The sequence below is a fragment of the Marmota flaviventris genome, chromosome 17 (genome assembly GCF_047511675.1).
Source record: "Marmota flaviventris isolate mMarFla1 chromosome 17, mMarFla1.hap1, whole genome shotgun sequence".
Classification (NCBI taxonomy): Eukaryota; Metazoa; Chordata; class Mammalia; order Rodentia; family Sciuridae; genus Marmota; species Marmota flaviventris.
Genome location: NC_092514.1, coordinates 28,922,832 through 28,950,438, shown reverse-complemented (window position 1 = coordinate 28,950,438; position 27,607 = coordinate 28,922,832). Strand labels below are relative to the sequence as shown.

The 27,607-nt window shown below is 43.7% G+C and overlaps 2 long non-coding RNA genes across 4 annotated transcripts; one reads left to right on the top strand and one right to left on the bottom strand.

The window, feature by feature from the left end:
* The first annotated feature begins 404 nt into the window (after positions 1 to 404).
* LOC114081051 (uncharacterized) lies at positions 405 to 15,480 on the top strand. 2 transcript variants are annotated; one of them, XR_011704928.1, is made up of 6 exons: positions 405 to 782; positions 9,768 to 10,594; positions 11,829 to 11,943; positions 12,863 to 13,094; positions 13,367 to 13,436; positions 14,156 to 15,480. It is a non-coding gene; the product is annotated as an uncharacterized lncRNA (long non-coding RNA). The 2 variants fall into 2 exon arrangements; XR_011704929.1 differs by lacking the exon at positions 13,367 to 13,436.
* Positions 3,258 to 11,864, bottom strand: LOC114081048 (uncharacterized). 2 transcript variants are annotated; one of them, XR_003580705.2, is made up of 5 exons: positions 11,775 to 11,864; positions 10,304 to 10,402; positions 9,007 to 9,175; positions 8,076 to 8,295; positions 3,258 to 3,714 (listed from the first exon to the last, which is right to left on the bottom strand). It is a non-coding gene; the product is annotated as an uncharacterized lncRNA (long non-coding RNA). The 2 variants fall into 2 exon arrangements; XR_011704930.1 differs by having other exon boundaries at positions 8,076 to 9,175.
* Positions 15,481 to 27,607: the final 12,127 nt, after the last annotated feature.

The following is a 27,607-nucleotide window of genomic DNA, read 5'->3' as shown; positions in this document are numbered from 1 at the left end:
GAATTCCGAGAAGCCCGGTGGTTTTCTAAAGGTAAACAGTAAACCAAGACCCAGGGAAGGATCCGGGCCTCTGCCAGTCTGATTTCAAAGTTCAAACTCTGCCGCAGCCCCAGAAGCTTGGCAAACCACCCACTCCGAGCAGGAATGCCTCGGTGGTTGGGTTTCCACCCGGCAATTCACACGGGGAGGGGAAAAGGCAAACTCTAGGGAGAGCTCCCCCCCCACCCCCAACCCGGTGCGGAACAGACAGGATTTGATGGTGGAATATTCAAGTGATTTTGAAACCAATCGCCTCTTAGTCATAACAATACCAACCTCATTCATTTGCATAATTCTCTACAGTTGACAAAAGGTGTCCCCAGCCGTTAATTAGAATGACAAAGAAAGCAGATGGGAGAGAGAGAAAGTCCTGTACTACCCTCCCCAGGCCCTGGGACAATTCCTGTGCTCTCACTGGGCGCCGCGGGGTGTTGGGCAGACCCTTCAGGGCCACATTCCAGGAATTTGGAGGTTAGCGATCTGGACCCACCGGCTTGATGCTCGAACCTGGACCTTGAAGAACCTGGATCTTGAAGCCCAGAGCGCTGGTTCCCGGGTGGCCGGTTCCAGCTCGGCCTGTACTGTCCCCAGTGGGTGTGATCGTGTGAACGGTTTACAGCTCTTGACACTTCCTGCAGGACTGTATTCCCGAAGGCGGTGACCAGTCTGCACTCGCAGCGAGCGTCTGAAAGGCGGTGGATCGGACTTTGATGGGAGGGAACTGGCAGCCACAGGGTCCCTAGGTGAGTTAGGGACAGCTGGAGGGGCGGGACTTGGGACACCTGCCAGCTGGGGGAAGACGAGGGAGAAGGATACTATCAAAATGAGATTTATGTAAATCAAACCTTCTTTGATTTCGGATCCTTTACGTCAGCTTCTGCTCTGCAGTTGGCAGAGGCAGCAGCTAAATACTTGGGTTATGAGTTTTTCTTCCCCTTTTTGCCCGTGAGGCAGGCGGGGTGTGGGGCAGGGGGTGGGCGGGGTGCTCGTTAGGCCATCAGAAAAGGAGTACCAGGAAGCTGTTAAAGGAACCTCGGAATCTTTCAGGAAAGGTTAAAACAACAGAAAGCCATGTGGTTATGGGTATTCCTTCACCCTCATACACACACAGTTTTTTTTTTTTTAATTGATAACTCTAGGGTTTTTCTTACCCAATTTCCTTGTACAAGTGGTTTTGTTTAAAACTAATGGGAAAAGCTGGGATGGCGCATGCCTGTAATCCCAGTGGTTCGGAAGGCTGAGGCAGGAGAATTGCAAGTTCAAAGCCAGCCTCAGCAATTTAGTGAGACCCTGTCTCAAAATAAAAAAGAAAAGGGACTGGGGATGTGGCTCAGTGGTTAAGTGCCCCTGGGTTCAATCCCCCGGGTACCAAACACCAACCAAACACTCACCTCCCCAGAACTGATGGAAAGAGAGGACTTGAGAAGACTTGCTGATGTGAACATCAGTTTTTAAAAAAATGGGTGGGGGTTTGAGGGGTTGAACCCACATGCTAACCTTGTGCTCTGCCACTGAGCTACTCCCCCAGTATAAATGCTTTTATTCTAATTTTGCTGCAAAGGGAGATCACATTGGAAAAATTTAATTCAAAGTTTCCCTCTGGGTAGAAGTGTTTGATATGTAAAAGCCTATATTAGATAATCATTATGAAACTAAATGTTTAAAAATCTGGCCAGGTGGTGGTGGCACATACCTGTAATCCTAGTAATTCAGAAAGTTGAGGCAAGTAGATCACAAATTTCAACCTCAGCCTCAGCAATTTAGCTAGATCCTGTGTCAAAATAAAAATTTAAAAGGGCTGGAGATGTAGAGCACTCTTGAGTCCAATCCTTAATACCTAAATGAATAAATATCTGGGTAAATATTTTTTGCAAGATGGAAACAATGATTGTGTGCACAAATCTAACTTCCAGAGGGCTTTATCTTGATAAAATCCACTTAAAGCCAGCACAGTGGGGAAAGCCTGTAATTCCATCTGAAGGCTGAGACAGGAGGATCCTGAGCAAGGTCAGCCTCAGCAATTTAGGAGGCCCTAAGCAATTTAGCAAGACCCTGTCTCAAAATAAAATATAAAAAGTACTGAGGTCAGGCGCGCACTAGCTAGTTTGCCCCTATGATCACAATAACTCAGGAAGCTGAGGCTGTTATGCTCGAATTCGGGACCCCCAAAAGACCACCAGAGACCAAGATCAATGTAAACAGCAAAGAGGTGTTTATTGTGAGCTAGCTCGGTCCTCCGTGCGAACACACAGCAACTGGTGACGCTGAGAGGCCCTGGGCCCAGGGTTTGCAGCAGTTTTATACATTCTTTGGAGAAGGCAGGGACCCCCACATACGTATGTCATAGCATCTCTTAGCAAATCATCACACACCGCTGGAAAATCAAATAACAACTCTAAAACATGGTTAGCACATTCACTGGCGGGAACAAGTTGGGTAGGGGTGATTGGTTACTACAAAAGGGGGATTCGTTTGAACCGATTGGTTTAAGCCAAGAGGGGTGTACATGCTGAACTACATAGTTTCCCAACACCATAAACTACTGGGAGGGTCATCTGGCATCCCTGTCTCATGCTGATTGGTGGCTGCTAGGGGGTTGCTATGGGTCCCCACCTAACCTGACTGAGTCAGGGACACCTGGCGCAGCAGATCTCTCCTGTTATTTGTGGATAAACAACTTAGCAGGATGTGCTCTGTGGGTCTTTCCAAGGACAAAGGTCATGTCCCTTCCTTGGACAGGCTTTGCTCTGAGGTAGAGGCTGGTTTTTCAAGGCAGAAGGATCATGAGTTCAAAGCCAGCCTCAGCAAAAAGCAAGTGCTAAACAACTCAGTGAGACCCTGTCTCTAAATAAAATACAAGCTGGGTGTAGTGGTGCCCGCCTGTAATCCCAGTGGCTTGGGAGGCTGAGGCAGGAGGATCCTGAGTTCAAAGCCAGCCTTAGCAAAAGCTAGGCCCTAAGCAACTCAGAGAGACCCTGTCTCTAAATAAAATACAAAATACGGCTCAGTGGTCAAGTGCCTCTGAGTTCAATCCCCAGTACTCACCCCACACAAAAAAGGAGAAGCAGAAGTTTTTCTAGCGTTAAATATTCATTAAGGAATAAATCACTTAAAAAAAAAAGAAAAAAATAGGCCTAGTGTTACTGCTGTTGACCGGTGACGAGTCCTTGCTTCCTCAATGTGGAAGAATAACACCAGAGAAGCACGCAGAGGCAAGGTCAGAATGGAAAATAGAAGTTTATTAAAGGACAGCAGAAAAGACTTCTCTCGGAGGAAGAAGGGGTCCCAAGAGATGGAATCCGTGGAAGTGCGGTTGTCTCTCCATTTTATAGTTTCTTTCAGTGATGGAATGTAGGTGGGAAGGCCCGAGGGGTGGGACACAGGTGGGCCAAAGAAGCAATCTGGTCAGGAAGGACTTCTGAGTCAGCACCTTCAAGTTTGCTGGGGGCTGTTCATTAACACTTCTTTGGGATGGGCTTTGGGCCTAGGGCTTTTCATTAACATTCCAAGAGTTGTTCAACTTTTCCCGGAATTCATTCTCAACGTGGCCTCCATTTTAGATCTTACTCCATATTAGACCCGATTTACCTAACTACACTGACTACCTAACTTTAAATCTGTCTTCACTAGGATGTGGTTCTGTGGTCTAGTGCCTCTGAGTTCAATCCCTGGTACCTAAAAAAAAAAAAAAAAAAAAAAAAAAAGTTTACTTAAAACCACCCAACTTTTTTTTTTTTTTTTTTAATCAGAATGAAAATTACTGAAGGCTTAAGAAATTATAGCAGGCAAAACAGTTCTGTCCTACCTGAGGTGTGGGACAATTGACATAGTGAGTTCCCCCCACCAAGGCAGGCCAAAGCACTCTTCACTTAACAGCAGCAGTAGGTGTGGCTAATGGAAGTGAGTACTTGGCCCCAAAGGCCCTCAGGATGGGCTGGGTATTTAGCTCAGTTGGTAAAGTCCTTGCCTCCAATGCACATCCCTAGCACCATTCCCCCCCCCCCCCAACACACACACACAACCCAGGTCTCAGGAGGACTGGGAGCAGCTGGACCACCCCAGAAGGGCAGTGGGGGGAGAGGGAGAGTGCATGGTTGGGAAGTGTTTTGGTGGTTTCTATTACAATTCTCCATAGCCCACTCTACAAACCTTGGATTGTGCTCCTTAGCACATACCCCAGAGAACAGAGTGCACATGGTCATCTAAAGACAGCTCCTCCCAGGCACCCCACCATACCCCTATGGCATTCTAGTCACTGTAGGGGCCTCATGCCCCAGAGTGGAAGGGTTCCTTGGGTTTCATTTTCTACCCAAATGCTCTTGCCCTCCTGGACAAAGCTAATGTCCCACTTTGTCACAATCGATGCCTCCTGCTGCATCCTCACTCCTCTAGCAGTGGGGACATCACCATCTGAGGTGTTGGTTTGGGGATCCTTCTCTGTTCTCCTACTCTTTCCTCTGTTTTCCCACAAGAGGAACTGCGAGGTCTCCCCTTAAAAGGAGCCCTTAAAGCCAGGCACAGTGACACACACCTGTAATCCTAGCAAATTGGGATGCTGAGATGAGGATTGCAAGTTTGAGGGCAGCCTGAGCAATTTAGTGAGACCCTGTCTGAAAAATAAAAAACAAAAAGGGCTGGAGAGCTCAGTGGTAAAGCACCCCTGGGTTCAATACCCAGTACCCTCCCCCCAAATAAAAATAAAATAGCCCCAAGCTGGGCATGGTGGCACACACCTGTAATCCCAGCTCCCAGCAACTATGGAGACCAAGGCAGAAGAATCTGAAGTTCAAGGTCAATCTGGGCAATTTAGTAAGACTCTGTTTCAAAATAAAATAAAAAGGGCTAGGGTGTAGCTCAGTGGTAAAACACTCCTGGGTTCAATCCCCAGGAACATACGGTGTGAGAAATAGAAAGTCTATTGGTCCATTTTCAAAATACAGTATTCAGCCTTAATGGAATCTTATTGTAGTAGTCCTTGCTTTTTGCCCACCCTCATTCTAAGATTGTACCCCTGAGTCCTCCAATCAGGGAGAAGACCAGGGCTACCTCAGGTATATCAATAAGCCAACTGTCCTCCCAAGTTCTGAATCCCACCCTTGTGTTGGAAGTAAAGGTTTGCCTTGACACCCACTTTCAAGCTCATGTTTGATTTCTTGGGGGCACCTCCTTATTTCTCACAACACACAAACAAAACAAAATAAAAAAGGAGCCCCAGCCCCATTTCATTTCAACACGCCCCACTCTGCCATAACAGCAGCAGCAGGTGTGGCTAATGGAAGCTAATGGAAGGGAGTACTTGGCCCAAAGCACTTTGAGAGAAAGATACATACACACACACACACACACACACACACACATTTGTATGTAGTGTGTTTTAGGTAGACATACACCATATGCCATATTGTATGAAATTCAGAAAGATGGGGGAAAGATGGGGGAAAAACACCAAAATTCAACCCAAATCAAACCATGTTCCTAGAGTTCCTTCCTTCCTCTCCCATATTTCCTAGTCCTTGCCCTAGGTTGGATTGTGTCGCCTTTGGGACACAGGAAGTAAGCCAGCAGAGGTTTGAGTCCCCTGCTGTCTCTCCTCAGGGGCCCAGGCTCACCTTGCCCTCTTCCTGGCATTGAGGATCTATTGCAACGATGGAGGTGCAGAGTCACCTTTCATCTTCCAGAGGCCCAGGTTCCCTGCAGCAGCCCCTAAGATGTGCTGGGGCCACTCACCAATTCTATGTGCTCTTGACCTCAGTTTCCCTTTCCTTCAGGGCATGAAAAACATGAAGACAGTCTTGCCTGCTGCTGCCGCTATTGTTCCCCCAACCTATCCCCAGTGTGTTCCATTTGTCTTGTGTTTATAAATTATCTTGAGACACTTGGGTTTTATTTTGACATTTCACTTTTCAGATATAGATTTTTTTTTTTTTTTTTGGTAGTGCTGGCCTTCACACATGCTGGGGAAGTGTGCTCTACCACTGAGCCACACAACCATCCCTTAATGAATATATTAGCGCCACTGTTTAAGGGTTTGTAAAGTGGTTGTGTCTTTATAACTCTTCTGCCAAGTGAGGACACAGTGTTCATCCCTGATTGCCCATTTATCATTCACCATGTAAGGCTTTAGCAAGTAGGCCCCATACTAGATGTCTTCTGCTTGTTTTGGCCTTCCCAACCTCCAGAACTGTGAGAAATAAATTTCTCTTGTTTATAAATTACACAGTGTCAGGTATTCTGTTATAGCAGGGCAAATAGACTAAAATGTTATTCATATTTATTTGTTTATTTTGGTACCAGGGATTGAACCCATAGGCACTTAAATACTCTGCTACATCCCTAGCCCTTTTTATTTTTAAATTTTGAGACAGGATCTCATGAATTTGCTTCTGGCCTTGTTAAATTGCTGAGGCTGGCTTTGAACTTGCAATCCTCTTGCCTCAACCTCCCAAGTCTCTGGGATTACAGGTGTGTGCCACTGTGCCTTGTTCTTTCTTTTATTTTTTAATTTAATTTTTATTTTTTGGTACTGAAGATTGAACCCAGGGGTGCTTTACCACTGAGCTACATCCTCAGCCCTTTTTATTTTATTTTTTAAATTTTGATACAGGGTCTGGCTATGTTGCTGAGGCTGGCCTCAAACTTGGGATCCTCCTGCCTCAGTCTCCTGAGTTGCTAGAATTGTAGGCATGTGTCACTGTGCTGGGCTAAACACCATTCACATCTTGAAGTATTACTCAGAAGTAAAAAAGAGAGAGATAGAGAAAGAAAACTATCGATCCCTACAATAACATGATACCTACTGATACATAGAACAGATATTATGTTGAGAGAAATATATATATATAGTGTGTTTTTTATGTAGACATATCCCATATGCCATATTGTGTGATACTCAGAAAGAGGGGGAAAAAAACCCCACCAAAATTAAAAGAAAAAAAAAAGGCAAATTTAATTTATGGTGCAGTTACTTGGGATATGGGAGACTTTTGGGGAAGTTGGGAATCCATTTTATCTTGATCTGAGGGGTGGTTATGTTTACCATAATCTCTAAAATCTGCAAATGTTATTCTATAAGGCAAAAGGGTGGTTGCAAATGCAATTAAGTTAAGAATCTGGAGATAGAGAGATTATTCAGGATTATCCAGGTGGCTCTAAATGCAACCACAAGTGTCCTTATAAGAGAGAGGCAGAGGAAAATTTGATAAGACAGAAGAGGAGAAGGCATGTCCATACACACATTAGAGAGAGTAAATATGGTAACTTGTTAACAGTTATTGAATTTGGATGGTGGGGATAAACAGGTGATTTTTTTTTTTTTTGGTGGTATTGGAGATTAAACTGAGGGATGTTTTACCACTGAGCTATATACCCAGTTATTTCCATTTTATTTTGAGACAGGGTCTCACTATGTGTCACCCAGGTTGTCTCAAACTTGTGATCTTCTTGCCTCAGCCTCCTGAGTCTCTGGAATTTACAGGTGATTCTTGTATTGATTTTTGACTTTTTAATGTTTGAAAATTATCACAATGAAAAGTTAGGAAAATGAAAAAACAATCACAAACAGCCTTGGGACTGGAGATATAGCTCAGTTGGTAGAGTGCTTGCCTCTCATGCACAAAGCCCTGGGTTCAATTTCCAGCACCACAAAAAAAAAAAAAAAAAAGATACCAGCCTCACTCCTGGGGGCAGGTGTCATTCATCCCCAAGTCAAGTATTCTGTGGAGTGAGCACAAGGGGGCGCTGCTCATGGCTGTTCCTCCTGGCTTTCTCTAAGAAGCATGGCAGGCCTCTTGTTTTCTTGGTGGGGCAGGGAGGGCTCTGCTGCTCCAATCAGCTATCAACACAGGGGAACCCAGGGCAGCTAAGTCTGGCCTTGGAGGGTTGGGAAAGCAGAGCTCACTGATGCTACTCTTTTATCTAGTTCAGAAGAGCTGAGTCAGAGAAGCCCTTTATAATTAATAGCTCTGGACAGAACTGTGGACATAATTAGCATATGGATCCTTTTATTAAAGCATCATGTTTTAAAAATCATCACTTACCAGTCTATGCTCTGGTTCAGCCTCTAAAACAGTCCCCAAAGCTGTATCTCGGTAGTTTCCAGACCATACACACAGGCTCACACAATGGTCTATCCACACCATTTTTCCATGCACAGGGATGTTCATGTACCACAGGCACATGTATGTACCTATTTGCAAAAAGTTCCTCTGGGAGAACTTTGACCAAATCAACAATGGATGTAGTGAGGTGGCCAGGAGCCTGGGGGAGAAAGAAGAGAGGGAAGCTGAAGGGAATCCTGTGGACAAAGTGGGTGGAGAGACTGGGCTGCACTTGGGGATCTCAGGAATTGCAATGGACCATTTCCTTTCTGAGAATTCGGTGTCTTCTCGGCCAGAAAGAATCAAGGCCCCTTCCCATGCCCATCAGCAAAGTCACTTGAAGTCAAGAAAATGTCATTCTTTGTGTCTGTGGGGATATTGGAGATTGAACCCGGGGGGCACTCGACCACTGAACCACATTCCCAACATTTTCTTTTTTAAGACAGGGCCTTGGTAAGTTGCTGAGGCTGACCTGACACTTGTGATCCTCCTGCCTCAGCCTCCCAAGTAGCTGGGGTTACAGGTGTGCACCATCTTGCTCAGCAAAAAATGCCATGCTTTTTGATTGATAATTACAGGTGTGTACCACCATCCACAGCTGATGCTTGGCGGCACTGGGCTGATGTAGACTGGCATCCATCTACTTGGGCCAGACCATGCTGTGGCCTCCTATGAGTCTCTGTGGTGAAGGCCAACAGTGCTGGCAGGTAAAGGGGTGCTAGCCCCTTCCATTGGTTTTGAGTGTCCCCTTCCTGAGTCACTCTGCCTCTTGGGCTCTGTGCCCAACTATCCACGCCTGACTCCCGCAGACCACTGTCCCTTGTCCTCTGTCTTCCTCTCATTTGCTTCCTTGCCCATGATTCATGCTCACCTGAGGATTTGGTTGTATCCATAAATCTTCACAGGGCCTAGGATTCTAGGTTTATCTTAGATCACATGTAAAGACAAAGTTTCTGTGCATGTGGGGACAGAAGTAGAGAAAGGGTTCAGAACAGCTGAATCAGAGAGAAGTCCTCTATGATGAATAGCTCAGGACACAACTGTGGATATAATTAGCATCTGGGTCATTTTATTAAAGCATCACATATTAAAAAAAAAAAAAAATCACCACTTACAAGTCCAGGCTCTGGTTCAACCTCAAAAACAGCCCTAAAGTCTCTAGGTCAGTTGTCTCCAGAAATCCACTTGGCAAACTCTTTCAGTCTCATTTTCCTTAACATTGCCAGGCTGTATCTCTTTATCCTACCTTTAGTCTCTGCCCTACCTGAAGTGTAAAATTCATTCTTATTGCAGTAAAATCCATTCTTACTAAAGATATGGGGTCCCAGGCTCTCAGAATCAGAGATTTCTTCCTTACACTGAGGCACAGGAGCCTGTTGACCACAGCACATGTATGTGCCTGCATGAAAATGCAAGAGTATATGTTTTCCATGAAGGAAGAAAAGAGATGACCCTGGTAAGTCAAGGCCCTTCCTTGTAGCTCCTCTCTGAAATAATACCTGAGTCTCCAAGTGGTTTATCATGAGGTTTTCCTTCCTCTAAACTAGGGTTCTGCAAACTCTGGCCTGCTGGTAGCCTGGCCAGTGGATTCTTGTTGGACCCTGAGCTAATAATGGTTTTATGTTTGTTTAGGGAAATACATTTCCTCCTCTTCTGGGAGCTCCCAACCTCAGAAGATGAATTCTGTGGAATATGATTGTTATCACCTCATGGCGAGCATAGCTGTCTCCCTGTTACAAGCCGGTTTCGTTGGACGCGAGGGCACCAGGAGCACACCGAGGGACAGACATACCCCTGCCCCAGGGGAATGATCCCTGAGAGCAGAAGCTGGAGGAAAGTGGCACCTCTTCCCCTTTCCCATACTACTTCCTCCCACCAAGGGGTGGAAGGGTCTGAGGTAGAGGAACCTGGGTAATAAGAGTGCATCTAGTGGGTAGATGAGAACACAGGTCCAGCAACAGCCTAGGGTCCAAGCTCTGGCTCTGGATAACTGGATAATTGGTGACCCATCACTTCAGGATTGCCCCCCAAGGCTTCACGTTTATTCCAATTTTTTGAGCCTCTCTAGGAAGCCAGAAGGCTCTGCCCAGGAAGGATGGCTTAGTGAAGTTTTCTCCTTGGTCTTTGGCGACACCTGGTGGTCACTGGCCATCATAGTACTGACTTGCCTCAGGCAGATCCTCAGAAGCAGTCTTTCATATCTTCTCATTTCATCCAGAGGGCTCAAAGAGCTGCAAAGCTCTGCGCAATCACACCACAATTTATTCCTTTTTTTCATTCACTATTATTTTTTTTAAAGAGAGAGAGAGAGAGAGAGAGAGAGAGAGAGAGAGAGAGAGAGAGAGAGAGAATGAGAGAGAATGAGAATTTCAATATTTGTTTTTTAGTTTTTTCGGCAGACACAACATCTTTGTTTGTGTGTGGTGCTGAGGATCGAACCCGGGCCGCACGCATGCCAGGTGAGCGCGCTACCGCTTGAGCCACATCCCCAGCCCATTCATTATTTTTTTAAACATTTATTTTTTAGTTGTTGTTGGACACAATATATCTAGGGGTTCTCGAACAATGAGCTACATCCCCAGCTCTTTTTATTTACTTATATTTTTAATTTTTTTCCTATGGTGATGGGGCGCCTTGTGCATGAGAGGCAAGCACTCTAACAACTGAGGTATATCACCAGCCCATTTAAAATTAAAAAAAAAATTTTTTTTAGTTGTAGGTGGACACAATACCTTTATCATGTTTATTTTTTTAATGTGGTGCTGGGGATCGAACCCAGTGCCTCACACATGCTAGGCGAGTGCGCCACTGCTGAGCTACAACCCCAGCCCTATTAAAAATTTTTTTTAAAAATATTTATTTTTTAGTTTTAGGTGGACACAATATCTTCATTTTATTTTTATGAGGTGCTGAGAATCGAACCCAGTGCCTCACGCATGCTAGGCATGCACTCTACCACTTGAGCCACATCCCCAGCCCTTTTCATTTTTTTAAAATATTTTTTTTAGTTGTAGATGGACACAATACCTTTATTTTTTATTTATTTTTATGTAGTGCTGAGGATTGAACCCAGTGCCTCACACAGGCGAGGCAAGCGCTCTGCCACTGAGCCACAATCCCAGCCCTATTTTTTTAATTTTTTAGAACATTTTTTTTAGTTGTCTATAACCTTTATATATTTATTTACATGAGGTGCTGAGAATCGAACCCAGGGCCTCACACATGCTAGGCAAGCAGCTCTACCTCTAAGCTACAACCCCTGCCATATATATGTATGTATATATATATATACACATATATCTATATATACACACTTACATATATATACATACACACACACACACACACACACACACACACACATATATATATATATATATATATATATATATTTTTTTTTTTTTTTTTTTAGGTACTGGGGATTGAACTCAGGGGCACCCGACCACTGAGCCACATCCCCAGCCCCATTTTGTATTTTATTCAGAGACAGGGTCTCACTGAGTTGCTTAGTGCCTCGCTTTTGCTGAGATTGGCTTTGAACTCTCAATCCTCTTGCCTCAGCCTCCCAAGCTGCTGAGATTACAGGCGTCTGCCACGGTACCTGGGTCTCAACCCTATTTTTTAGACACAGAATCTCACCAAATTGCTGAGTCTGGCCTTGAATGTGGGATCCTTTCTCCTCTTCCTCTCCAGTCACTGGGAATGCAGGTGTGTGCCACTGCTCCTGACTCCTCCTTTCTTATTTGTTAAAATGTGAATGAGCACAGCCCAAGTGCCATGGTACTGGTGACACAAGAAGCCAAGACAGGTGAGTGGGGAAAAGAAATAGCCTAGCAAATCTGAGAAAATATCAGACAGTTATGTAGAGCTGGGACAGAGTGTCACTAGATAGCTACTGCAAATTGGGTGGCCAGGTAGGGCATCTTGGAGAAGGTGGCATTTAAGATACCTGAAAAGAAGAAGTGGCTGGTTATGCAAAGTCCTGGAGGAACATCCTTCTGGGCAGGGGTTGCTTAAGTTTCTGAAATAGGGAAGAGCTTTTGTGTTTGAGAAACAGAGAAGGCAGTATGGTGGGGACAGAGATGGTGGGTACAGAGTAAATGGCGTGGGCGGGGGGAGGCTAAGAGATGTGGGGCCCGAGTGTCAGGGTCAATCACTAGGTCCTAAAGCCAGGGGAAAGGTTTGATTTTACTGCATGGTGGAAAATCTTTGGAAAGCCTCTCCCCTTCACCCTTGTGTATTAAGGGAGGTGACTTCATCTGATGTTCATTTCACAGGGATTTTTCTGTCTGTTGCTGCACTAGTTGACTGATGGGAAATGGGGGAAGCAGAGGGGCCAGTGGTCCAGGTGAGGGTGCTGGTGGCTTGAACTAGGCGGGCGCTGATGGAGAAGGAGAGAAAAGAATTCAGGATGTGTTTTAGGTGGATGTGGTGGTGCACACTTGTCATCCTAGTGGTCGGGGAGGCCGAGGCAGGAGGATCACAAATTCCAGGCCAACCTGGACAATTTAGTGAGGCCCTGTCTCAAAGTATATACATACATACCTACATATATAAAAAGCACTAGGGATGTAGCTTAATGGTAAAGTACTCCTGGGTTCCATCCCCAGTACCAGAATGAGAATAAAAAGTGTTTGAGACACAGAATCAATGGGATTTGACAAAGCACTGGATGTGGGGGTGAGAGAAAGAAGGGACTCATTAGATTTTTTTTTTTTTAATTTAAGCCTCTGGGTGGATGGTGGTGCCCTGATGAGCATAAGACTGGAGGAGGAAGAGGCTGGGAGGAATCACCAAGAAGTCTGTTTTGGCCAGGGCTGAGGTTGGGCGAGTTTGAGATGCCTGTTGGATGTTTGGGAAGGATGCCAAGGATACGAAGTGGAAGTCTGGAGCCTGGGAGAGAGGGTCAAGCCTGAGAATTCAGTTTTGGGAGCCACAGAGATAAACTTTGGCACCAAGGTACAAGTAAGATGAGGGGTGGGGAGAAGGAGAGAGAAAGGTGTATCTGAGGTTCGCTTGTAAACAGCAGTACTTAAAAAAATTGTTTTTCTGTACTGGGGATTGAATGCAGGGATCTTTTACCACCGAGCCACATCCCCAGCCCTTTAAAAAAAATTTTTTTTAAATATTTATTTTTCAGTTTTCGGTGGACCCAACATCTTTATTTTATTTTATTTATTTATTTTTTTTAAAGAGAGAGAGAATTTTTAAATATTTATTTATTTTTTTAGTTCTTGGCGGACACAACATCTTTGTTTGTATGTGGTGCTGAGGATCGAACCCGGGCCGCATGCATGCCAGGTGAGCGCGCTACCGCTTGAGCCACATCCCCAGCCCTTTATTTTATTTTTCATGTGGTGCTGAGAATCGAACCCAGCGCCCCGCGCATGCCAGGCGAGCACATTACCGCTTGAGCCACATCCCCAGCCCCGCCAGCCCCCTTTTTTTTTTCTTTTTTTAATTTTGAAAGATGGGAATTTAGTTTAGATTCATTTTATATGGATTCATTAATGACTTATACCTCATAGGAAATATCACAAAATGTTACTGCCCCGTGCATTTTTGCAAAGAATAAACAATTCAGGGAGAGTATTAACCTTCACATATGTAGTTAGAGTTTAGAAATGCACAAAAGCTTGAGTAACAAAAGCTTTAAACTTATTTTTTAAACATTAAACGAGCCTGTTCCCTCCAAACTGGTTGATTACAAAGTCTCATGATGAATTACTAACTGTGATAAAACTAAGAGAAAAATCAGGAGACTTGAGAACAAAAGAATATCCAATTTTGCCAATATCAAAAGACAAATCAAACCATTTATTGTAATAGAAAAGAAAACAAAACAAATCCATGTAATTAAATATTAGTGAAAACTTTATGGGGCATATGATATTTATTTTCTCTACATAAGTTTGCGTATGTTTAATGTAAACTGTCATGTTTAAATTTCAATTAAAGAATGTCATACATGGAATTCTTTTTATTTTTTTTCTGGTGGTGGTGCTGTGGATTGAACCCAGAGCTTTGTGAATGTGAGGCAAGCGTTCTACCAACTGAGCTATATCCTCAGCCCCTACATGTAATTCTTGATGAATCTAAATGTAATGGAATGAAGATTTAAATAGATCAAGGACCACATCATTTTATTGGGTCATTATTGTGTTAATGCTTTAGTGGTTTTCTTTTAATTTATTGGACTAAGCCAATTTTAGAGGTAGAATCTACAATCAAAGCATATAGAGTGTAGCTGAAAAAACTAAATGGTATAGTCTTCAGTATGTCAGAAGCAGTGATTGTGCACTGTTTGAGGAGGTATCCTAGCAGCCTGTGTGCCTTTGACCTGCAGCACTTCTGGATTTCCTCCACTTCTGTGCTGCTGTCCAGCCCTACAAGAAGAAGACTCCATGTCTCCATAGGAAGCTATCACTTTTTGCTTTGGTTCCTGGGATTGAACCAGGGGCACTAACCACTGAGCCACATCCCCAGCGCTTTAGAGGCGAATCTGGCTAAATTGTCCAGGCTGGCCTGGAATTGCTGCAGTCTTCCCTCAGTAGTTCCTGAGTCTCTGGGGATCACAGGCTTGAGCCACCACGCCCAGCCTGGAATAAACTAATTTTTTTTTGTTTTGTTCTGGGGATTGAACCCAGGGTGGCTTAACCATTGAGCCACAAACCCCACCCTTTTGATTCTTTATGTAGAGATAGGGTCTTGCTAAGTTGCTTAGGGTCTCGCTTAGTTGCTGAGGCTGGCATCAAACTTTCAATCCTCTTGCCTCAGCCTCCTGAGCTGCTGGGTTGCAGGTGTGCATCAATGTACTCAGCTGTGTTTATTTTTTGAGATATGATCCTGACATGTCATCCACTCCCTTTGTACTTGATCCTTCAACCTCAGCCACATAGTTGGCATTACCAGCATGCGCTACAACCCAGCTGCACATATCTTTAATAAACTATTTTCTTGGGAAAAAAAAAAGAAAGAAGTAGTGATTGTGATTAAACAAAATTGCTAGAAGTAAAAACTGGGGACAGTGGTGCATGCCTGTAATCCCAGCAGCATAGGAGGCTGAGACGGGAGGATCGCAAGTTCAAAACCACCCTCACCCTTGGTGAGGCACTAAGCAACTCAGTGAGACCCTGTGTCTAAATAAAATAGAGCAGGGGATGTGGATCAGTGGTTGAGAGCCTCTGAGTTCAACCCCTGGTACCCTTTCCCCCTCAAAATTACTGCAATCCATGTATAAAATAACATTTTAGAAGTTTTTTATGATGTTTGCACTGTAATAAAATCAATCTGAATAATGTAAGTAATATGTGCTTAATCATGAATAAATGAAATTTCTGGTTAACTCTGGATTGTTTTGGAGTAGTTACCTTGTCCTCATATTTCATATCAGGACATATGTTCACCTGTTGTAGTTTTGATCTAGGAAATGAAAGTATTTAATCCTGGTCCATCCACTCCTTGCTCTCTCCTTTTTTAACATCATCACCTTGAAATGAGGCACTCTGTGCTCAGGAATATGATATTGCACATTTACTAATAGTATCATAGTATAATATAGTTGATAGTATAATGTAGCAAATTAATAAAGGAAGAGGATATTGTCATTTAGAAAACAAAGCACCAAATTATAATTTTACTCTCACAACACAAGCTCCAGCTCTTCCTAGGCACAGTGGAGCAAGCTGGGTCCACTCATTTGTCTGGGGATCATAAGCCTCCACAGTGTTAAGGTAGGTCTGTCCTTCGTATCCCCCACTGGCATATAATTTATTGCCCAGTAAACACACCCCACTGCACCTCTGATGTGCTCACAGATGCCACCTCAGTCCGCATGTCTGTGTTGGGATCATATCTGTCCACACAGTTGGAGAGTCTGGAAGTCGAGTTAGATGCAGGGGCATAGTGTTTTCTAATAGCTGTCCATTCTAGGTTGTCGCTCCTACGCCACCTCTCCTTTTTGACATTTGTGAACACCGTGTCCATTTATTCATATGAGGATCAAAGCATTCTCCTGGTTTGAGACAAGAACTTCATCACGACTGCCAACTGTATGAAGTTAGTACTGCCACACCTACTGTGCTTCTTGGGGTGGACATAGTGGCAATGAAGTTTCACTGACAAGCCTGGGGGTCCCATCATTCTACTGTGTTCAGATAGCTCCAGCGATCGCGCCCACCTACTGTGTACATGGGGCCTTCCAACATGGCCACACTAATGCCATGTCTACATGTGGACATTGGAGGCATCATTCTCCAACGTTTTGTTTTGGGGTTGTAGTGTTGTGGTGAGATTGCAATAAATCACGGAGTCGATCTTAAAACATGTTGGCATGAACTTCATAGGAACTGGAGTTTTAAGAGACAAGGAAGGAAAATGGTTTGGAAGTGGCAATAGGGAGCAAGAGAGACATTGACCTTGCTCCAAGGTTCTGAGAAAAGAGGGGTAATGTGTTGCTCCTGTGGATGCAATTTTCTTAATCTCATTATCAGACGGCTCATTGCAAGTGTCTGCCCCCTTCCCTGGTTGTTCTCTGGTTCTTGTCTCCTGGTTCAAGCCAGGGAGCACGCTGAACATGACCAGCAATGGCTTCCTCATATTCCTGAAAGACCCTGGAGCCCCACAGAAAGATGCCTCTATATACAGAGTACCTAGGTGCCTTGTACTTGAGAGGGTGTTCCCTGTACAAGCAACCCCCTCTGCACAATCCCAAAGAAAGTGTGTGGGGTTGTGTTGTTTGTTTGTTTTGGGTACCAGGGATTGAACTCAGGGGCACTCAACTACTGAGTCACTTCCCCAGCTCTATTTTGTATTTTATTTAGAGACAGGGTCTCACTGAGTTGCTTAGTGCCTCACCTTTGCTGAGGCTGGCTTTGAACTCGCAATCCTCCTGTCTCAGCCTCCCAAGCTGCTAGGATTACAGGTGTGCGCCACTGCGCCCAGTTGGGGTTGTGTTTTCCAAAGGAATAAGGATCCCGCTATTGAACTGTGTATGTCACAGTCACAGAAACACCTTTGCTGAAATTGAGAAGCTAGATTCATTCACTCATGCAGAACTCCTGTTCTGTCAAGGCCTGCTCTAGTCAAGCATGGCTTGGGCCAGACTCTAGGGAGACAAAAAGGGTTCAGATACCTACCTTTCCCTTAAAGGACTTGCTGATCAGGACAGAATACCAGAAATCCTAATGAGGAGCAGTGGGTACCATGACAGATAAGCATTTAGCCCAAACTGGAGGCATCTCGGAGGAAGGTGACATCAAGTAGAAGGTGTGTGGGGTTGTGTTGTTTGTTTTTTGATACCAGGGATTTGCATGGAGGTCTGGGTTGTCTCCTGCAAAAATAATTCACCCTAAATAAGAAGCAGGTCAGGCATCAAGAAATCCACGGGAGCTAGGTGTAGGGATGCACACTTACCATATGTGTATTTTTGTTCTGTTTTATTGTTTTTAAAAGTTATTAAAATATATGTGCCACCACTATTTCTTTCCTTATATTATTACTACACAGGCAATATGATGCAGAAAAGTCAGTATGTAGAAATCAGACAGGGAAAATAGTACAGAAAGAAGCCTGGAGTTCAGGGTCACATGAGGCAGTTACTTAGTCTCTCTGCCTTAGTTTCCTTACCTGAAAACTAAGTATAGTTATTATACCCAATTCACAGGTGCATAGCACATGGTATGTACTGTTATTGTTTGATATTATTATTATTGGAAAGCAAAGAAAAAAAGGGGAAAATAAAGGAAAAATGTTCATTCAGTCCTATGAGCCTGAGATGAGTACTGTTACCCCTTTGGGATATATCCTGTCTTTCTTATTCTATGGGCATATACTATAGAAATATGATCAGTTCCATACCTTGGCATACAATATTGTCATAAGCTCTTATCCAAATTAATGGCTCAAGCATGCATACAATTTATTAACAAGAAATCCAGGTGCTTGAGATCATCTTGAATTATCCAGAAACTTTGGGGGTTTACACTATGCCTCGAATAGTTCATGACTGCTGTTTCTTCATATGACCACATGGTGTCGCTATTGAAGCCTGGTTCAGACCGTCAGTCCCTGGGACTTGCTGGTGAATTATCCTTTTTGAAAACATGTCACCCTCAACTAGGAGGATCCTGGTCTTGAGATGCCAAGTTTGTGGTCCTCAGTGTTTAGCAGCTATTTTTTTTTTTTTTTGGTGGGACTGGGGTGGAACCCAGGGTGCTCTACCACTGAGCTACATCCCCAGTTCTTTTTCAAATTTTATTTTGAGATAGAGTCTCAATGAATTGCCCAGGCCAGCCTTGAATTTGAGATCCTTCTTTGTCATTGGGATTACAGGAATGTGCCACCACACCTGGCCTCTCCTCACTTATATGTGAGAAGGCAAGCCTCAGGATGGGGGATGTGGAGGTACAAGATGCCCTCCTATCGGTTTTGCTTACTGGTATTCATGCCCTTGGGTAGCACAGTAAACCTGGATGGGTCTTTGTGACCAATAGAATACAGCAGAATGCAGAGCTGGAAGGCTTTGTCATGAAAGGTGTTGCAGTTTCTGCCTTGGTCCCTATGGGGTGCTCCCCGTGGAGGAAGCTAGCCACCATATTGTAAGGACACTCAGCAGTCCTGTGGCGGGCCCATGTGGAGAGGAGCCAGCAGCCAGCACCCACTTTCTAGCCATGTAAGTGTGCCACCTTGGAATTGGAGCCTCCAGCCTCAGTCAGCCTCAGTCAGCCCTCAATGAAAGGATGAGAGATCTTGAGCCATAGCCAAAGCACTCCCAGACTTCTGACCCACATAAAGTATAAGAGATGATGAACAACTCCTAGTATTTAAATCTGTAATTCAGGGCAGGGTATGTTGGGGGTTGTACAGCAACCAAAATCCAACACAAAAGACTTCAGAGAAAAGATGAAGGCACTGGAGTCTTTGATGATGTCATGGTGCCAGCTGCACTCACCAACCCTGATAGTGCCTACTTCTCTAATTCATTTTTTCTCTCTTTCTTAACCACTAAGCCACATTTCCAGCCCATTTTTCATTTTTTTTTTAATTTTGAGATAGGATCTTGTTAAGTTGGTCAGAACATTGGTAAGTCACTGAACTTGCAATCCTTTTTATTTCAGCCTCCTGAGCTGCTGGGATTATAGGAGTATGCCATTGCACGCAGCTCCCAGTCGTTTTTATTTTATTTTGAGAAAGGGTCTTTCTTTCTTTCTTTCTTTCTCTCTCTCTCTCTTTTCTTTTCTTTTTTTGTGGTGCTGGGGATTGAATCCAGGGCCTTGCACATGTGAGGCCAGCACTCTACCAACTGAGCTATATCCCCATCCCTTGAGAAAGGGTCTTTCTAAGTACCCAGGCTGACCTTGAAAACTTGGGATCTTCTTGCCTCAGCCTCCCAATTAGCTGGGATTATAGGTGTGTGCCACTGTGTCCAGCTTTTCAATTATTATTGTTATTATTATTATTATTATTCTGGGAATTGAACTCAGGGCCTTGTGCATATAAGGCAAGCACTCTACCAACAGAACTATTTCCTCAGTCCCCTCATTCTTTTTTTTTTTAAATGCAACATCTGCTGTATCTCTTTTCTCTTTTCATATGTTTTCCTTTTATTTATTTATTTTTTTTTTGAGAGAGAGAGAGAGAATTTTTTTAATATTTATTTTTTTTTTAGTTTTCGGTGGACACAGCATCTTTGTATGTGGTGCTGAGGATCGAACCCGGGCCTCACGCATGCCAGGCAAGCGCGCTACCGCTTGAGCCACATCCCCAGCCCCACCCCTCATTCTTTTTTAATGATTGCAGAATATCCTATTATTTGGATTGATTCAGTCATTTAGAAATATTTACTGGACCAGAATTCAATTGTAGACATCAGGAATGAGTGGTCTCTGCCAATCAGGAAGCTCATATCTTGTTTTTTTTTTTTTTTTTTGTAGCTCCTGTTCATGGACATTCAAGTTATCACTTGTCTCTTGTACCATGGACAATGATGCTGTGGTCCTCTGTGCACCTATAAACATATACCTGAAACATGGTTCCTGGAAGTGGTATTGTTAGGCCAAAGTGTTTGTGTGCCTTTAGGATATTTCTTTGCCTTTAGAATCTTGATTTTTTTTTCTTTTTTCCTTTTTTTCTGCCCTGCTGGGGGGTGAACTCAGGGCCTCTAGCATACTAAGCATGTGCTCTACCATTGAGTTATGGCTGCATACTCCAGCTATAGCATCTTGACAGGTGGTACCCTTCCCCCACTCACGTGCTGATACTAAAGGGTGTGGTAAGATGAGATTTTTCTCTCTCAAGATGTGCTGGTCAACCCCGAAGCCAGATCTGCCAGTGTTCAGAAGCTATTTTTAGTCCAGTCTTGCTAGACTAGCAAGTCCTTAAAAATCGTCCCTCCCAGTATCTTTTGAAATCCTAAGTTCTCTCCATAGCATCCCAGGCAGGTGGGTGGACAGCCTGAATGTGACTTCTCACAATGCCTTGCTTAGAGACCTGGCATCACCCATTATTTAGGCAAAGAGACCTCTGAGAGCAAAGGGGGATCTTTGAGAGTAAATGACAGGGCCTGAATTCAAATCCTTATCTGTTTGTCACAACATTCTATGTCCATCTCATTATATTGCCATTCTAAGAACATCAGTAGAAGTAATTAGCACACTACTATCTATTGAAAACCGTTCTACACCAGGGAGGAAAACTGCTTTACATATATTAAACCTTTCAATACCCTGCAAGGGTAGATATAATTGTAGCCCCATTTTAAAAATGAGGCAATTGGAGATATGGCTCAGTGGCAGAGCACTTGCCTAAGGAAATAGAGGTTCTTGGAGAGGGTCAAGTCACTTGTCCTGAGGTCTTGTCCAAGGTCAAAGAGCAAGAATGTGAAACCAAGCCTCCCTCAGAGCCCACATTCTTTCATATTCTTGCCCCAGACTGAAAAGCTCCAGGCCTTTCTTTTCTTTTTTTTTTAAGGAAGCCATGCATTAATATAGCATAGTTAATTTTTTTTAAAGAGAGAGAGAGAGAGAGAGAATTTTTTCAATATTTATTTTTAGTTTTTGGCGGAAAAAACATCTTTGTTCTTGTATGTGGTGCTGAGGATCAAACCCAGGCCGCACGCATGCCAGGCGAGCGCGCTACCACTTGAGCCACATCCCCAGCCCTCCAGGCCTTTCAATATCTATTCATTTAACAAGTTTCTTCCTTTCTTTTTTTTTTTTTCTGGTGCTGGGGATTGATTCCAGTGCCTTGCCCATGCCAGACAAGTGCTGTACCAGTAAGCTAACATCACCTAACAAATTTCCCGGGCCCCATCATTTATTATTTATTTATTTATATATTTTATTTTTTTTAAAAGAGTGTTTTAATGTTTATTTTTTAGTTTTTTCGGCGGACACAGCATCTTTGTTTGTATGTGGTGCTGAGGATCGAACCCGGGCCACACGCATGCCAGGTGAGCGCGCTACCGCTTGAGCCACATCCCCAGCCCCATCATTTATTTTTTAGTTGTAGTTGAACACAGTACCTTTATTTTATTTATTTTTATGTGGTGCTGAGGATCGAACCCAGGGCCTCGCACATGCTAAGCAAGCGCTCCACCACTGAGCCACAACCCCAGCCCAACCTGAACCATTTAAAAAAAAGTTTTTTTTAATTGACGGTGGATACAATACCTTTATTCAATTTATTTATATGTGGTGCTGAGGATTCAATCCAGTACCTCACATATGCTAGCGGAGCGCTTTACTACTGAGCCACAACCCCAGGCTCACTTGAACTATTTTTTTATATTTATTTTTTAGTCTTTATTTTTTAATTTATGTGGTGCAGAGGATCGAACCCAGTGCCTTTCACATGCTAGGTGAGCGCTCTACCTCTGAGCCACAACCCCAGCCCATTGAACTATTTAAAAAAAAAATTTTTTTATGTGTGGTTTAGATGAACACACAATACCTTTATTTTATTTGTTTATTTATATGTGGTTCTGAGGATTGAATCCAGTGCCTCACATATGTTAGGCAAGCGCTCTACCACTAAGCCACAACCCCAGCCCCCAACTTGAACCATTTTTAAGTGCAGTTTAGTGGCATCAAGTGTATTCAAATTGTTGTGCAGCCGTTGTCATTGTCCATATCTAGAAATTCTTTATCTTCTGAAACTCCCCATCCCTGTTCACCCCCACCCCACTGTCCAGCCCCTGATCACCTTTGTTCTACTTTCAATCTCTATGAATTCACCTAGTCTAGCTAGATACCTCATCTGAGTGGCGTCAGACACGATTTGTCCTTTTGTAACTGGCTTATTTTACTTAGCAGAATGTCTTTATGATTTATCCACTTTATAGCATATATCTGGAACTGACTGCGAACAATCAATTGAGATAAATATATATTTTTTTATTTTTTATTTTTGGTACCAGAGATTGAACCCAGGGGTGCTTTACCACTGAGCTGCATCCCCAGCCCTTTTTTATATTTTATTTAGAGACAGGGTCTTGCTGAGCTGCTGAGTTTGGCTTTGAACTCATGATCCTCCTGCCTCAGCCTCATGAGATGCTGGGATTACAGGCGTGCACTACTATGTCCAGTTGAGATAAATATCTTTGGTCTAACCTGTAGCATATATTGGGTACCTGTATTTTCTTCCTTTTTTTTTTTTTTTTTTTGAGATGGGGTCTCACTGTGTCGCTCAGGCTTGTCTTGAACTTCTGGGCTCAAGTGATCCTCCTGTCTTGGTGTCCTGGGTTCTGGGACTTACAGGCACATGCCATTGTGTTCTCCACTTTCCTTTTTAAGATTGAATAATATTCCATTGTATGTATACTGCAATTTCTTTATGTATCAATCTATTGACTATTTATCCATTTACTTGAGTTGTTCCCACTTTTGGTTATTGTGAATAATGCTGAATAAGGGCATTTGCTCAATGGGCTAGAGATGCAGCTCTGTAGCCGAGCACTCGCCTAGTGTGCATGAGGTCCTGGGGGTTCAGTTTCCAGTACTGGCAAATCTGTTCAAGTCCCTGCTTTCCATTTCTTTTTCTTTTTTTTTCTTTTCTTTTTTTTTTTAGAATGTTTATTTATTTTTAGTTGTAGTTGAACACAATGCCTTTATTTTGTTTATTTATTTTTATGTGGTGCTGAGGATCGAACCCAGGGCCTCGCACCTGCTAGGTGAGTGCTCTACCGCTGAGCCACAACCCCAGCCCCCTGCTTTCCATATTTCTGGGTATGTACCAGAAGTGCACATTTACTTTTAAGAGAAAGTGACTTTGAACATATTTTGACTTAATTTGCAAAAACTATAGTGCCAGACAGCCTGAGTCTTTCTGAGGCTGCCCTTCATGTTGAAGGACTGGTAGCCAGCATGAAGAAGATCCTTCTCCTTCCCCTTTCCTCCTATGTCGGGGATTCCAGATCCCACATAAAGCTGTCTTTTCCAGCCTATATTTTTCTTTAAAAATAGTTTTCCGGGCTGGGGATGTGGCTCAAGCGGTAGCGCGCTCGCCTGGCATGCGTGCGGCCCAGGTTCGATCCTCAGCACCACATACAAAGAAAGATATTGTGTCTGCCAAAAACTAAAAAATAAATATTAAAAAAAAAAAATTCTCTCTCTCTTAAAAAAAAATTTTATAAAAAAAAAAAAAAAAAATAGTTTTCCCTCTACCAGCATGACTACCAGGGTAACTCCAGTGACTCTGGAGGCTGAGGCAAGAGGATTGCAAGTTCAAGACCAGCCTCAGCAACTTAGCAAGGCCCTAAGAAACTTAGCAAGACCCTATCTTGAAATAAAAAATAAAAAGGGCTGTGGCGGCTCAGTGGTTAAGCATCCCTGGGTTCAATCTCTGGTATGTTCCCCAAAACAAAACAAAACAGTATTCCCTGTCAGTTTCCATGTGGACATTTTTCTGTTCTCTGAAAAGCAGGCCTTTTTTGGCTTTATCTCCCATGTGTTAGGTGTGACGGTGGCAACAGCCATTTTCTCTTGCCTAGTGGTTTCTGGAGACATCCATGGGCTTTCCTTGCTGGCCCCTCATTCCTCAGGAAACCTCAGACACACACACAAACTGGAAGTTAACTGGACTTTCTGGGTCCATCCAATCCCTCCACCAGCATGGCCACCAGGGTTTGACTGAGGAAGCTGAGACCTGGGAGGGAAAGCATCCTGTTGGAACCCAGATGTCCCTCCATGTCCATGGCTCTGTGCCACCCCATGCGGGACTCCTGCTCCTGGGGGTGCTCTTTAGCTTGATTTCCAAGAGGCCTCTGTGGCAAAGCGTCTTTAACAAGGAATCATTTGGGGTTGGAGGCTGTGGCACACACCTGTAATCCCAGGAACTCAGGAGGCTGAGGCAGGAGGATCACAAGTAGGAGGGTAGCCTCGGCAATTTATCGAGGCCCTAAACAACTTAGTGAGACCCTGTCTGAAAAATAAAAAAAATAAAAAGGACTGGGGATGTGGCTCAGTGGTAAAGTACTGACCGGTCAATTCCCAGTACAAAGGTTAAAAAAAAAAAAAAAAAAAGGAACCCTCTGGGGGTCAACTAAATGGAGGAGTCCAGGGCAATGGTCATGTTCCAAGGCTGCCTTCCTGGCCAATACCTACCTCCCCGATTTGACCAACTCCTGGGAGATCTGTTCTCTGAGGATAGAACTGACTCTGAAAGCCATGGTAGGGTGCTGTACTGGTCTGCACCCTGGAAAGAGGGGAGGATGGGGCAGCTACCTTTGGGGTGGTGGCAGCTCTGTTTTGGTGCTCATTAGCTGGGACACTGTTGTGTGATTTGCATGTGAGAGTGTGAGTGTGGGTGTGTGTGTTTGTGTGCCGGGGTACACTCATAGTCATGGCTGTAGCTCTGCCTGTTTCTCCTGGACTCGGAAGGCAGGGGCCAAGAGTCTTATCTATAAGTGTGGGGAAAATCCCCATTGTACTTAATTAGCACATGGCACTTCCTCAATATCAGGCAGAGTTCCAGGCAATTTTTGAACATTATCTTATTTAAGCCACAACTACTATTGCTATCTCATTTTATAGAGGAGAAAACCATGGCACAAAGAGATAAATTGATTTACCTGAGTTTTTATAGCCAGTGTGTAACTCTGAAGTACAGGATCTTAGCCAGGATGCTGGACTGCTTGCATGCGCTCTTTTTGGAGGCTCTGAGTTTGACCACCTCTCACAGGACTGGGAATATAGCTCAGTTGGCAGAGTGCTTGCCTTGAATGCATAAGGCCCTGGGTTCAATCCCCAGCACCACCAAAACCGTTAGGGATATAGCTCAGTGGGACACTTCCTACCATGCATGAGGCCCCCTAGCAGTGTAAAACAAAGACAAAAACAAGTTGTGTGCATGCCTGTAATCCCAGATGCTCAGAAATTGTAGGTTCAAAGCCAGCCTCAGCAAAAAAGCAAGGTGCTAAGCAACTCAATGAGACCCTGTCTACTCAGTGAGACCCTGTCTCTAAATAAAATACAAATAGGGCTGGGGATGTTGCTCAGTGGTCGAGTGTCCCTGAGTTCAATCCCCGGTACTAAAAACACAAAAACAAAAGGACTTACTATGTGTCAGGCTGTATACTAGGAATGTCCCATGCATTTATTTTAGTTCATCCTCACAGTTAATCCCTGAAGCTCATATTAATTATTCTCTATCACACATGAGAACCCTGAGGCTCAGAGAGGTTAGGAATATGCCCATAGCTCGCAACAAGGAAGTTACAAAATTGGAATTTGAACTCACCCTATAAAGCTCACACTCTTGCCAGACCAGTTTTCAGTTTGTTTGCTTTAATTTTTTTTTTCTTTTTGTGTTGGGAAATGAACCCAGGCCCTTGACCATGCTAAGCACATGACCTACTACTGAGCTACAATCCTACCCCTGCTGTGACTTTTTTTTTTTTTTTTTTAAATATATGTTGCCCAGGCTGGAGTGTCCTGGCTATTCACAGGTGTGATTCCATTAGAATCAACACATGCAACCTGGTTGATAGTCCCCTGCTCCTGGGAGGTTACCATATTGGTGCCGAACTAGTGTAGGCACCTGATCAGTATAGTGCACTGTAGCCTCCCCGTAGCTGGGATTATAGGCATGCACCACCACACTCAGCCTGCTTTCTAACCTTTTTTAAAAATCGAAGTGAAATTCACATAACAAAAATTGTAAATATTTTAGCCAGGGTGATGTCATGGGTCTATAGTCCCAACTCCTCAGGGGAATCTGAAGCAGGAGGGTTACTTGAGCCCAGGAGTTCAGGGCCAGCCTGGGCAACATAGCCAGGCCCTCCCTGTCTCTTAAAAAAATTGTAAATTTTTTTTTTTTTGTGGTGCTGGGGATTGAACCCAGGGCCTTGTGGGTTTAAGGCAAGCACTCTACCAACTGAGCTATATCCCCAGCCCTGAAAAAATTGTAAATATTTAATTTTTTTTTTAGTTGTAGGTGGACACAATATCTGTATTTTTTTTAAATTAATTTTTATGTGGTGCTGAGGATTGAACCCAGTTGCCTCACGCATGCGAGGCAAGCTATCTACCACTGAGCTACAGCCCCAGCCCCAACTGTAAATATTTTTAAAAACATACACTTCTGTGGCATTTAGGAATTCTCAACGACATGCCTCTGCCACCTCTATCTAGTTCCAAAATAATTTCATTGTCCTCAAAGGAGACCTTATATCCATTAAGTATCCTTCCCTCCTCTCAGCCCTTGGAAACCATAATTTGCTTTCTGTTTCTGTGGGCTTACCTACTTTGGATATTTCAAATAAATGTAATCATAAAATATGTGACCTTTTGCATTTGGCTTCTTTCACTTAGTTTGTTTTTGAGGTTCATCTACAATATAGCATGAATTGGTACTTCTTTTTTTTTTTTTTGTGGTACTGGGGATTGAACCCAGGGATGTTCTTCCATGACCTACATCCCTAGCCCCCTTTATTTTTCATTTTGAGACAGGGTTTTGCTAAGTTGCCCAGTCAGGCCTCAGTCTTGTGATCCTCCTGCCTCAGCCTCCTGAGTTGCTGGCATGATAGGTGGGCACCACCATGCCTGGCTTTATTTCTACCTTATGACTATTGTGCATAGTGCTCCTATGAACCAGGGTATAGAGAGGTATTTGAGTTTTGCTTTCTGTTCTGGCTTTATTTCTACCTTATGACTATTGTGCATAGTGCTCCTATGAACCAGGGTATAGAGAGGTATTTGAGTTTTGCTTTCTGTTCTACTGGGTACACATCCAGAGATGAGATTGCTTAATCAGATGGTAGTTTGGTGTTGAACTTTCGAGGACTACCATGCTATCTCCTCCTGTGACTACATCCTTTCACATCCCCACCAGCAACATCTGAGGCTTCCGATTTCTCCACATTCTCAGCAACACTTGTTTCCTTTCTCCTTCTCTATTATAGCTATCTTACTGGGTATAAAGTGGTTTTGACTTTCATCTCCCTCATGACTAGTGACCCTGAGCATCTTCTCATG